Below are 12,755 nucleotides of genomic sequence, written 5' to 3' on the forward strand. Positions count from 1 at the left end.
GGCTGGAGGCAACAAACTTGGTATTCCAAATTAGATACTTTGGGTGTAATGCTTCAAGCAACCTCTTGCTTGACCTAATTACTCTAACATTTAGTGCCCATCAACAATCCTTGTTAAGGAAAAGCCAGCCGAGCTAGCCATTCTAACTTGTAGCGTAATTATTTGCAGAAACAATGGCAGAGATATCCTGCTACCATATGTATATAGAAACCAATCCAAAGAGGAAACCTTAAGCATTGAGCCCAATCCAACCAAAAAAATCAAGATTTCAATCTAGAACATTTAATTTGAACAAATCTCCTGGATTATATTCATACATTGTATTCAACAAACAATATTTTGTGTATCTTTATCATACAATTCTTTTGGAAGGAAACTAATTACAGAACCTTACATTCTATCTCTTGCATGCTTCACCTTAAATACAAATGAGACGGCTCTCTATCATATATCTGAAGATAGAGACTTTAAATATCATATCTCCTTAACATCTAGGCTATGTCCCACTCCTAGTTAGTCCAACTTATTTTAAAGGGCTAAGATACTGTGAAATGTCAAGTCCCGGTTCTGAAGGGCCAAGACCTCGAGCTTCACAACCAGAGCAACAACTAGCTAGAAGAACAAATGAGGTAAGGCTTGTAAACACACCCTTTGGACCAATCATTACACCTGGCTTTGGGGATGGTCCTGCATCTACACCCAATGTGTCGACCGTGACAAACTTCTTGTCGCGGATCCCGTACCATGAGATTGAAGAACAAAATCCTCAAAGAGAGGTCGGAGAGGGTTCTGGTATGAGACGCCCACCAGTGGAGAATGTTGCCATGGAAGGTGAGCCAGAGGGGAATGCAGCCGAGGAAGGTGAGCGAGATGAGAACGTTGCCAGAGAAGGTCAGCGAGATGAAAATGTTGCCCGGGAAGGTGAGACAGAAGAAAAGGGCATCGACCTGAGCTATGAAGAAATTTGGCATTTCTTTTCTTCATGTTCTCCTGTTGTCTTGGTTTCTAATAATTGTGGCAATTACTTCTAGTGTGCATCCAATATTGTTTCAGTGATTGCAATTTGTAAGCAGAAGTCAGGGTGGGATGTAGTGTCTTTAGGCCGCTCGATGGTGTGGAAGTGTTATTTGTGATTTTATGAATGATTCTGAGTGGTCTTTGTGTTTAGTTTCTGGATTTTTATGCTCAAGTTGAGTTAGCACGCCATTGTATTCATCACCAATTAAACGTTGCTATAACATAACACTAGTGACGGCAACATAGCCCTTTGCCAATTAATATTAATCCACAACAGTAAATTTTAAACCGGCATGAATAGAATTTTTATGGGGACGGTTATCTTACGATAACCAACACTGTATGAAATATAGAAAAAAAAAAAAAAATTTAATACTTTTGAATCACACCCTATTGGTGATGGTTTAATGTTGCCGTACTTATTAATTTCTTGCATGCCATTTTTTTTTATTCTAGGCAACGACACTTCTATACCGTCGCGGTAAAATGACATTAACGACGGCTCGTTACAGTTGGTAATAAATATTTTGGCATTGGCGCCAAAAGTTAACACCCATAATTACTATATTAGCGACGGTTATTGTTGAGGAATCTAGTGGCGTCAATCATGATCCGAAATTGATTGACGCCAGCTCCTCCTCCTAATTATTATTACCAGTGCGCAGAATATAAGAAGGTGTTATCCATATAGCAAGCTCGATTGGAAGTATCTTGGTTGAACTGAGATCAAGTTCATGTAAGGTGCCAAAGCTCTGTTCAGCAAGCGGAGGGAGTGCTCAGGAAGGTACGAATGGTCCATTCAGCCTGCACTGCCATTATGCATCATGACAGTGAAATTATGGGCATTTTTTGTTCATTAGCAAGTCTCAATCGGTGCCTTTAAGTCCTCTTCAACTCCTCGTTAGCCCATTTCTAGACCTTTGGTTGCTAGAGTCTTATGTCTGTAATCTTAGAGGCTAGGTGGCTCCCTCTCCTTGTACAGTCTGAAAGTGTTATGTATAAACTTGGCGGTCCTCCTTGGGGCCTTAAAATTTCCGGGTTAAAAACCTATTGAAAATATAAACATACTTCACAGTTCGAATGATCATTCAATGTTCAACAAGCTAGTCTATGGTCTATGTCACAACCCCATTGACAGGGAGGGTATCCGAACAATGATTTCACTATCAGATAAGTGCACATAATCATACCAATAGTACACCAGTGTCATAGCCCCAATGGCTGGTAAAAACCGGGTATCATAGTCCCATTGGTAGGTAAGGTACCAAGTCTGGTTTTGGTGTCAAAACCTCACCAACAGGTAGGGTGCCAAATATAGTTCTAATGTCACAGCCCCATGAGCAGGTAGTAATTAAACAAATAACCAAACTTAGATCAAACATAATCCATAACTTTTCAATATCAAGACAAAACCATTATAGCAGGTAGTCCACGATGATTTAATTTACTTCAAATCAAGTTTTAATATTTATCAATAAACATTTCTTTTGGGATAGACCATTCGGCAAAAATGAAAACAAATCAATAATTTAAATATGTGGTCTTGGTTAGGGGGGTGGGGGAGATTATTTAATCATAGGGGTACTTTGAGTTCAAAAACACCTCTCTTAAAAGAGGGGCACCAAGTGGGTGTTCAAGGGGTACTCTTTACATAGAGGGTATGACGATATTACCCCATATTTACAAAGATATAGGAGATATTCCCAGAAAAATGAAATACTCATGGTCACTGAGCGTCACTAAATCAAAAGATATAGGAGATATTCCCAGAAAAATGAAATACCGATGTTCACTGAGCGTCACTAAATCAAAATATTACTGACGTTTTATTAAGTAAAAATGTCATTAATTAATTTACTTTAAGTGCTGGTAACGTCCTTGAATAGAATAATCACCGACGTCTTATAAAGAACGTCGGAGATTCCTTAATAACATTAGTCGCGCGACTAGCGAGGGCACAGAACCGTTTCCCTCGAGATTTTTCTTCTCCTGCGCGCAGTAACCCTCACCTCTGACTACTTTTTTTTCTCCGGCGAGTTTTCCAAACGAAATCAGATTTTCGCAACGAGGATCTGGTGAATAACTTCTTTTTTCATTTCCTTTCCATGGATTGCCTGATTTTAATGCTTTGCTAATTCTTATTGAATGCTTTGGCAGTTCTTGTTGAATGCTTTGTCAATTGAGCTTGAATGCCTTCCCATTTCTTGTTGAATGCTTCAGAAATTGAGCTCGAATGCTTGGCCAATTTCATGTTTCACCAATATTAGTTGAATGCTTTCAGATTTCTTGTTGAATGCTTTATCAATTGAGCTTCAATGGTTGCTCAATATTGTTGAATGCTTCGGTAAGATTAGTGAATGTTTTTTTCTAATTGAGCTTGAACGCTTGGCCAATATTAGTTACATGCTAGGCCAATATTAGTTGAATGCTCCATGTCCTGTTGAATGCACTCTCAATTGATATTCAATGCTTCACTAATATTGTTAAATGGTTGGCCAATATTAGTTAAATGCTTTGTAAATTTTGTTCGAATGCTTGGCCAATATTAGGTGAATGCGTTCCCATTTCTTGTTTAATATTTTGTTTGCTTGCTTGGCCAATTTTGTTGAATTCTTGGCAAATATTTCACGCATGCTTAGGCAATATTAGTTGAATGCTTTGCCAATCTCTCATTTTATGCTTTAAGATCTGAGGTCTTAGAGTAGGTTTGGGCAGAGATTGGCTTATTTGGGTAGAGAAGTTGTTAAGAAGGTTTTGGGTTTCGATCCATCTCTTTTCACATTGTCTTCTCCATCGATCAATGTGTTGTATGAATTACGTTTCTGATTTGTTTGTTTCCTTACCATGTTTTTTAGAATGCCTGGCAATGTTTATGATTAGTTGTTCAAATTTCACAATACATACAGACATTGTTGTTGGTATAGCTAGATTGGTTTTAGATACAACTTGCCAGCCATTCAACTATGTTTCTTCGTATTAGGTTTAGTTGAAGTGTTTCAATGATTGCCACATTTAATAGTTAGCAATAATACACACACATTTATATGGGGAGTTTTAAAGTGTGAAAGATTAAATTACGCTATCTACAACGGCCTAAGATTTTAGAGTAATTGGTTGTTTCACACTGATTGGTTTTCTCACACTTACATCATATGGTTATTTGGTTTAGAGGTTTAGGTTTCGTATTTGGGTGTATGTCTAGCTTAAGAAACCTGGAAATTTCCTACTATGATAGGTTCTTACATATCCATGGGAGCAAGGCTAAGGAATCAATGAATGATATGGTTGCTATTAAATACAGACATATCCAAATTGGCTGATATCCCTTATGTGGGTTTTCTTCTTAGTCATACTCATTCCTTCCAATAAATTTCATCTTGTTCTTGAGAAAATCGGGGAGATAGGTGATGGATAAAAGTTGGATGCCACTGCCAAGGTACTGCCCTAAGAAGTGACATTACCTTTACATATAAAGATTTGACTTTTTCATTATTTCAAGTTACAGGTCTCACATTTTTTCAACTAAGTATTAAATAGGATTGAACCAGCGTACAGGCGTGGCATTGTGGAGTTTCTTAAATTTGCATTTGCTAATACACTTTACGGGAACAAGATCAGATGCCCATGTGCTAGATGTGCTAACATTCAATTGGTCGGTGTTAACGATTCATATGATCATTTGATCGTTGATAGGATCATGAATGGCTACACCAGATGGGTTTCCCATGAGGGAAGCAGGATCATCGGTGGGTGTTATGGCTAATAGGATCGCCGAGTGAATGAAGAACCGATGATACAAGACGAAGTGCATTAATTATTAGACGACATAAGGCCAAGGGTGAACCCTAATGAGGACAATGTGGCAGCAGATGATGGGGCCAGGACGGCACGAACAAGTAGGGAGGGGCCTGATACAAATGCGGCGAAATTCTACAAATTATTAGAGGAAGCCGAGCAGGAATTATACACAGCATTGTAACATAATGGAATTTATTCGAAAAATGCAGCCACTCATTAGACCGCAAATTTGCAATTATATTTAGACCACTTATTCCCATAATTCCCATACTCATTAAATGGCAAATTTGCAGCCCTAGCCGAGTAAGCATCCCCGCTATTTCTAGACCTGCAACCCGATTCAAGTGTTTATACCAGCCATAGCAAGAATGATCATCCATTGGATTGGAAATTCACCTCCTACTGTATATATTACAAGGCTGTCTTTGGTTTACACCAGTGTCTAGAAACTCTTACCCAGACAAGAACTCACAGAGTGTAAACCCAAGTCAACTCAAGGGAGTCAATGATTGATGCAGCAGAATCTTTTATTTACTCAGGCGAGTCACTTGGTGGGAAAAGTCCAGTCAACTCATGCAAGTCAAAATGATTGTCAAAGCAAGTTTTCAAACAGAAGTTTACAAAGAATATTGCAATGTTCTGCAATATCATATATTATAATATGAGCAGACTTTGTTTAGTTAAGGCCACAATATTTCGAAATTTCTGATATTTGATTAAGACTGCCAAACTGTCACGGGTAACAATGTTATAGTATAACAACATACTTGTATCTGCAATTAAAATGCTATCATATACAACTTTTAATCTGACAATACCCAAATACACCCTAAAGTCCTAAACCATTGACTGTATCATGCTCGACAACCATTGGATGTATAAGTGCTCCACCCATTACATTGCACAAACCTTAATTTTATTTGTAACATCTATTCCCAAAATGTCCCCACCAATTAGATTGTAAACTTGCAACATTAGTTTACAAATTATGCTCAAAACGGCCTCATTCATTAGTTTGCAAATTTGCAACACTATTTATACCATTTATTCTTGACATGCTCCCACCTATTAGATTGCAAGTTTGCAACCTATTTGTACAGTTCTAATCGCATCCATCCCCACACACCTTTTATTGGAGAATTATTCGATAAACCAGTGTTTCAAAATGCGGCTGCGGGTGAAAATACAGCCAAAAAAAATCCTATTCGACTCTGCATGAACAGGTCAAGTAGTCGATGACGTGGCAGAGTGCTTGGTTGATGCGGTAAAGTGTATATCTGCCTAAGGGCACTAAGTCATTGTACTCTTTCTCTTTATCCATAAATACATTAATGGGGAGCTCTACCCAACTCACTTATTCTCCCGATTCTTCTTCTTCTCTCAACATGGTATTAGAGCCCTGGGGTTTTGGTGCCCTAGGGACCACCATTGGAAGCATTCCTTGCTTCCTTCTTCCTCTCCTCTCCACCACGCTTCCACCATCTCTCGAGTCCACTACCCCACGCCTCCACCATCTCTCCTCCATGCGTCCATGTCAACCACCATCTTCTCCTCTTCCCTCCATACCCTAAACTGATGCCCCTACCCAATCTGACATCCCCAACCCCCTCATACGGCACCTTCCCCACCCTCCATACCCTAAACCAACCCCCCCCCCCCCCCCTAGCTTAAAACCTTTTCTGATGCCCCCACCACCCTCCCAACCCTAAATCGACTCCCCACCCACCCTACAGTCCCTCACCCGACGCCTCCCTCCTTAGACCTCCTCTCCAACTCCCATTGCCGTAACCCTAATCCAAACCCTAATCCGACGCCCCCACCACCCTCCCAACCCTAAACCGACTCCCCACCCACCCTAAAATCCCTCACCCGACACCTCCCTCCTTAGACCTCCTCTCCACCTCCCATTGCCGTAACCCTAACCCAAACCTTAATCCGACCCCTCCTCCACCCTTCATACGCTTTCACAATACCCTAATCTCTACCTAAATACTCTAGTCTAACCCCCTTTACCACTCATCCTCCTTCTTAGGTCTCTTAAACCCATCTCCTTCATGATCTAAATCGTCTTCACTCTTTTTTTATCCCTTCCCGAGGCACCGATCTACTTTGATAGTTTCTCTCCTCTTCCTTGATAGCAGTACCATGTCTATGGCCTTCTTCGGAGCCATGGAATGGTGTCCGGACTCATCTAGTGATTCTTTTTTTTTCTATTATCCTTTTGCCATTGCGTAGTTGAGAGTCTCCTTCTTTCTTTATCTTCATGGATCCTCCTATCAGCCCGCCTCCTCGAGTCAGTGTTGTTCATCCACCTTCGTCACCTTCGTCTAGCTATTCCCCTTCTATGGAGACTTCATTCCCACATATGGCTATGACTTCGAAAAAACTGGACGGGTCCAACTATCTCAATTGGTGTATGGCGGTTGAGACCTACCTCCTAGTTAGAGAAAAGGTTGATTTCATTGAGCGTGGTCCTCCCTCTTCTACGGATCCCTCATACGCTCGATGGCGACAGGATGATGCCCTCATTCGTATGCTCCTATGGAAGAGCATGGCACCTCACATGACAGTCACGATGATGTGCCTTAAGACCTCCAAAGAGATCTAGGATCATACAGATGTCCTATATTCCTCACACACATTCGTGCCACATACTCAGAGTGGATGCGCCTCCAGGGTGGCGATACACCCCCCATTGCCTTCTATAGTCACTTTATGTCACTCTATGAGCAACTCGATGTATTTATGCCCCTTACAGTTGATCTAGCCACTCTAGCCCGGCAACAGGAGCAGCTCCATGTTGTTCACTTCCTTGACGCCTTGTGCCCTTACTTTCTGCCTCTTAGACAACAGATAATTGTCCCTTGTTCCTTTCCATCCCTCACGGAAGTTTACTCTCATGCCTACAAGTGTATCTAGAGTAGTTCCTCTCCTGTTCTGCCTGTTGATGGTTCGACCCTTGCAGCGTATGATAGTGGTGACCGTTTTGGACCCAGAGGTAGCACATTTGGTCGTGGTTGGGGCCGTCGAGGCCGTGCTGATGGCCACAATGTTGGCGGCGGACGTGGTCCTGGTGGGCGCAGCCGCCCTCATTGCACTCACTCTCAGGTAGCAGAGGATCATGTGGATACTTTGCTATGCCTTACATCTCGAGCTCCGTCCACACCTTTTTGCTCACATCACTGTCGTCGGTCTTCTTGATGCTTCCACATCCTCCTCTGCCAGCCTAGCGACATCTAATGAGGGTTTCCTCCTCTCTCGAGCTGACTATGACGAGTTCTAGCACCTGCGCTTGAGCAACCGACCGCCTACTGCGGGTTTTGCACAGCAAGGTAGCGCCTGCCTCTCTTCTTATTAGCTCTAGCTCTTGGATTATTGATTTCGGGGCCTCGAACCACGTGACGGGTAATTTTGCTACCCTTAGTTCGTTTCGGCCTTTCCATTATGTCTCTCACTCTATTACTTTTGTTGATGGGACCACCACTCCCATTTCTAGTGTTGGTATTATCTCTCCTCACTCTGGGCTTTCATTATCATCCGTTCTATGTGTCCTTAAGTCCACATTTAATTTAATTTCTATTAACCAACTTACCAAACGTCTTAACTGCTCTGTCTCTTGTTCTCTTCTTATTGTGTCTTTCAGGATCTCCTGACTAGGAAGACGATTGGTTCAAGAGGTAAGATGGATGGGCTCTATCTGCTTGATTGTAGCCCCTTGCATGCCATTTTGCATAGTTTGGTCGACGCCTATCACTAGCATTGTCGCCTTGGTCATCCCTCTCTTCAACGATTTCAGCAGACGTCCATTGTTTCTAGCCCAGTTCAGTCATTTCAGTGCGATTCCTGTGAACTTAGAAAACACCATTATGTGTCATTTCCATCAAGAGTTCTTAGTAGGGTCTCGAGTCCTTTTGAGTTGGTCCATTCTGATGTATGGGGTCCCTCACGGATTATGTCTCTTTTTGGATATAGATATTTTATTGTGTTTGTTGATGACCTCTGTATGACATGGCTATTTTTACTTAAAGACAGCTCTAAAGTCTTTCATGCTTTTCGCACTTTTCATGTTGAGGTCACTAATCAATATAATTGCACCCTTAAATGTTTGCGCACTGAGAATGTTAGAGAGTACTTTTCTACCCTCTAATGGTTTTCAAAACTTCCTCTCTACTCATGATCAGTCCTCTAGTGCTTACACCTCTCAACAAAATAGTGTAGCTAAGAGGAATTTGAGGTATTTACTTGATATGGCCCGCACTCTTCTCTTTCAAATGCAGGTCCCAAAATCCTACTGGAGTGATTGCATCCTCACCTCATGCTTCTTGGCTAACCGCCTTCCTCCGTCAGTTTTAGGTGGTAAATCCCCCTTCATGGTCTTACATCCTTAGAGAGATCCATTTCTTCTTACACACGGGTCTTTGGTTGTGTCTGTTTTGTTCACGACCTCGTTACTGGTCTCGATAAATTGGATCCTAGGGCGAAGCGATGTGTCTTTCTGGGCTACCCTTGTACTCAGAAGAGTTATCAATGTTACGGTCCTTGGTTAGGCAAACTGTTCATTTCTGCCAACGTCACCTTCTTTGAGTCTACATCCTTCTTTACTATTCCTAATGAGAGTAGTAAAATTGTGCTCGATTCGCAAATCCCTTCCCCTTCTTGTTCTTCCTGACCCTGTTACGCCCTCATCCACACCATTGCCGGTGATGATGACTCCTCCTCCTCCAGCTACTACAAGGGTCTATTAGCGACGTTTGAGGCTAGATGCCCATCGCCCTCCTCCCGAAGTATCAACTTCTCAGCAGGAGATACCGGCCCCTCTCTCAGGTACCTACTCTTCCATCTCCTGATGTTTTTGAAGATTCCCTATTGCTTCACGTACTCATTCACGTAGCACTCCACATCCCATTTCCTCTGTTGTTTCTTATGATCATCTCACCCATTTGTTCATAGCTTTGTGTCTTCCTTGTCTTATGTTTCTTTGCCGGAGTCTATGCACGAGGCCCTTGGTCATCATGGTTGGCACGCTGCTATGATCTTGAGATGTCCGCTCTTCAGGCCAATCAGACTGGGGATTTGGTCCCTCTACCTCATGGTGCTCGGCAGTGGGCTATCATTGGGTCTATGCCATTAAATACTTACCCGATGGCACAGTTGAGCGCCTTAAGGCGCGCTTGGTTGCAAAGGGATATACAAACATTTGGCGTTAACTACACTGAGACATTCTCCCGGGACACGAAAATTCCCTTTGTTCGAGTGTTGATCTCCCTAGCCGTCAACCAAGGCTGGCCATTATATCAGTTTGATGTCAAGAATGCCTTTCTGCAAGGAGATCTACCGGAGGAGGTTTATATGGAGCAACTTTCTAGGTCTGTTGCTCAGGGGGAGATGTCCTCCTCAGTCTGCCGATTGCGAAAATTTCTTTATGGCTTAAAACAATCTCCTAGAGCATGGTTTAGGAGTGACGCTCTTATCCGCTTTGGCATGAAGCAATGTGCGGCTAATCACTCCGTCTTTAGCCATCAGTCTGATGCCGAATATGTTCTTCTCATAGCTTATGTGAATGATATTATCATTACCGGGAGTGATTCAATGGGTATACATAAGTTGATAACTTTCCTGCAGAAAGTGTTTTCCACCAAGGGTCTGGTTCGCTTGAGATACTTTCTTGTGATTAAGGTAGCCTATTATTGCAGTGGTCTTTTTCTTTCACAGAGAAAGTACGTATTAGACTTATTAGATGAGATAGGTTCTCTTGGAGTGAAATATGATGTCGTGATTATGGACCCGAATGTCAAACTTCTTCCAGAAGAGGGAGAATTGTTAGATGATCCTGGCCGGTACAGGAGGTTGGTTGGCAAACTTATATATCTCGTAGTCACTCGTCTAGACATCTCATTTGCTATATGGGTAGTTAGCCAGTTTATGAGCTCACAACATACCTCTCACTGAGCAGCAATACTTCAGATTATTGAGTACTTGAAAGGTGCTCCAGGAAGAGGCCAACTATTCAAGAGGCATGGGCATGAGAAGTTAGAAGGATTTTGTGACCAGACTGGACAGGGTCACCAACAGATAGGAGATCCACCACTGGATATTGTACCTTGGCTGGGTGTAACTTAGTGTCATGGCTAAGTAAGAAACAAGACATAGTATCCAAGTCAAGTACAAAAGCAGAATATCGATCCGTGTCACATACGAGTGGAGAGCTTATCTGGTTGCACTTTCTCCCGAGATTGGTTTCTCTTCATCATCCCCAGCTCAGCTTTATTGTGACAAAAGACGGCTATTCACATGCCACCAATCATGTCTTTCATGAGAGAACCAAGCACATAGAGGTGGACTGTCATTTCATAAGTCAGAATACAAAAGGGTGATATATGCCTTTCCTTCACTCGATTAGTGGACCGGCTAGCTAATGTGTTTACCAAGTCATTGAGTAAAGCAAAGCTAAATGATATATGTAACAAGCTAGGAATATATAATATATATACATTCCAGCTTGAGGGGGAGTGTTAGAAGTGTATATGTGCCTAAGGGCACTATAGTCATTGTACTCTTTCTCTTTATCTATAAATACATAAGTAAGGGGGAGCTCTACCCAACTCACTCATTCTCTCCATTCTTCTTCTTTTCTCAACATTAAGCAATCCTTTATTTTCACTTCACGGACTAAGAATGTTGCGACCATATTGTAGCTATCGTATAAGAAAATATACCCACAATATACAGATTGCAAGAAGATATGCAAGTAGGGAAGCCAAAACAATTATAAGGTTCACCATAAAATTTTGGAGCAGCAGAAGGCTTTTTAAACTCAAGATTAAGAATGCTGCGACCATACTCTAGCCTCTAGGATGTCATTCAGAGGTAGAGCTTTGATTATAGTCAGTTGAGTTGGGGGTCTTCCAACAAGTATCAGTGTACCTTTTTACAAATTTCACGGATTCAATGGAAACTAATCAAAACTTTTGAGCAGTTACATCATGTTTTGGCCTATATATTAGTAATGTAACTGATTTTGGACTGCCTTCTGGGTTTAATATTTCTAACTGATGTAACCTGGAGGATCGTAATTTGAAATTTCAGTAGAAATAAATTGGCAAAAGAAAATAGAGATGAACAGTACCTGTGCAAAGGTGAAACTCTGAGCATTTTTTTTTTAAGTTCTCTCTATTGATATATCTCTATGAATATGACCATAAATCTCTTCACACATAAATATAAATAAATAAAATTTTAAGTGCAACACCACATTGCAGTTGAAGAAGATACAGAACAACGTGTAAAGAGTTTATTTGCCAACAAGGTGAATTGAATTGACGACAAGCCAAACTTTTCTGGCAGCAGGGAGAGTTGATCTGGCAGCAAGGAGAGAAACATGACAAGGAAATAAGAGAAATGAAGGAATAAGTAGCACAGTTTGGGTATGCTATTACGCAATTTTTTGCATAATCAAGAATCACCACATACTCTAAGTGTGTTGGAACATATAGGGTGTGTTTGGCTTGCCAGAATCATGCACTGAAATCGACATCCTATTCTAATTGCCCTGTTTTAGAAGGAGCTTCACTTATGCTAAGATGGCTAAATTGCAACTAACTTAAGAGGGTGCATGTTAATAAGAACTTCGATAAAAATATATGAAATACAACCAAAAGGCATGGGATTCATAGGTAAGGTTTTGAAAATAGGAAGGAAAAAAAAAGAAAGAATGGAAGATCCAAAGTGGAAAAAAAAAGTATAATAACCTTCAAGAAAATGGCGACTGCAGTTTAAGATGTGAAACAATAAAGAGTTTCAAAAGGAATGAAATAGATTTGAGATAAGTACCTTTTGCATAAGAACACCCAACCTTTATGTGCTTGCAACCATGGCTCTGATACCTTGTTTAAGTTATTATGAGTAGAAAGGATGAGGTGAAGGAGAGCAAGAAGAGAAGA

Source organism: Tasmannia lanceolata, unplaced genomic scaffold (genome assembly GCF_043159265.1).
Source record: "Tasmannia lanceolata isolate RefF3 unplaced genomic scaffold, GAP_Taslan_0.1 ptg000007l, whole genome shotgun sequence".
NCBI classification, from domain to species: domain Eukaryota; kingdom Viridiplantae; phylum Streptophyta; class Magnoliopsida; order Canellales; family Winteraceae; genus Tasmannia; species Tasmannia lanceolata.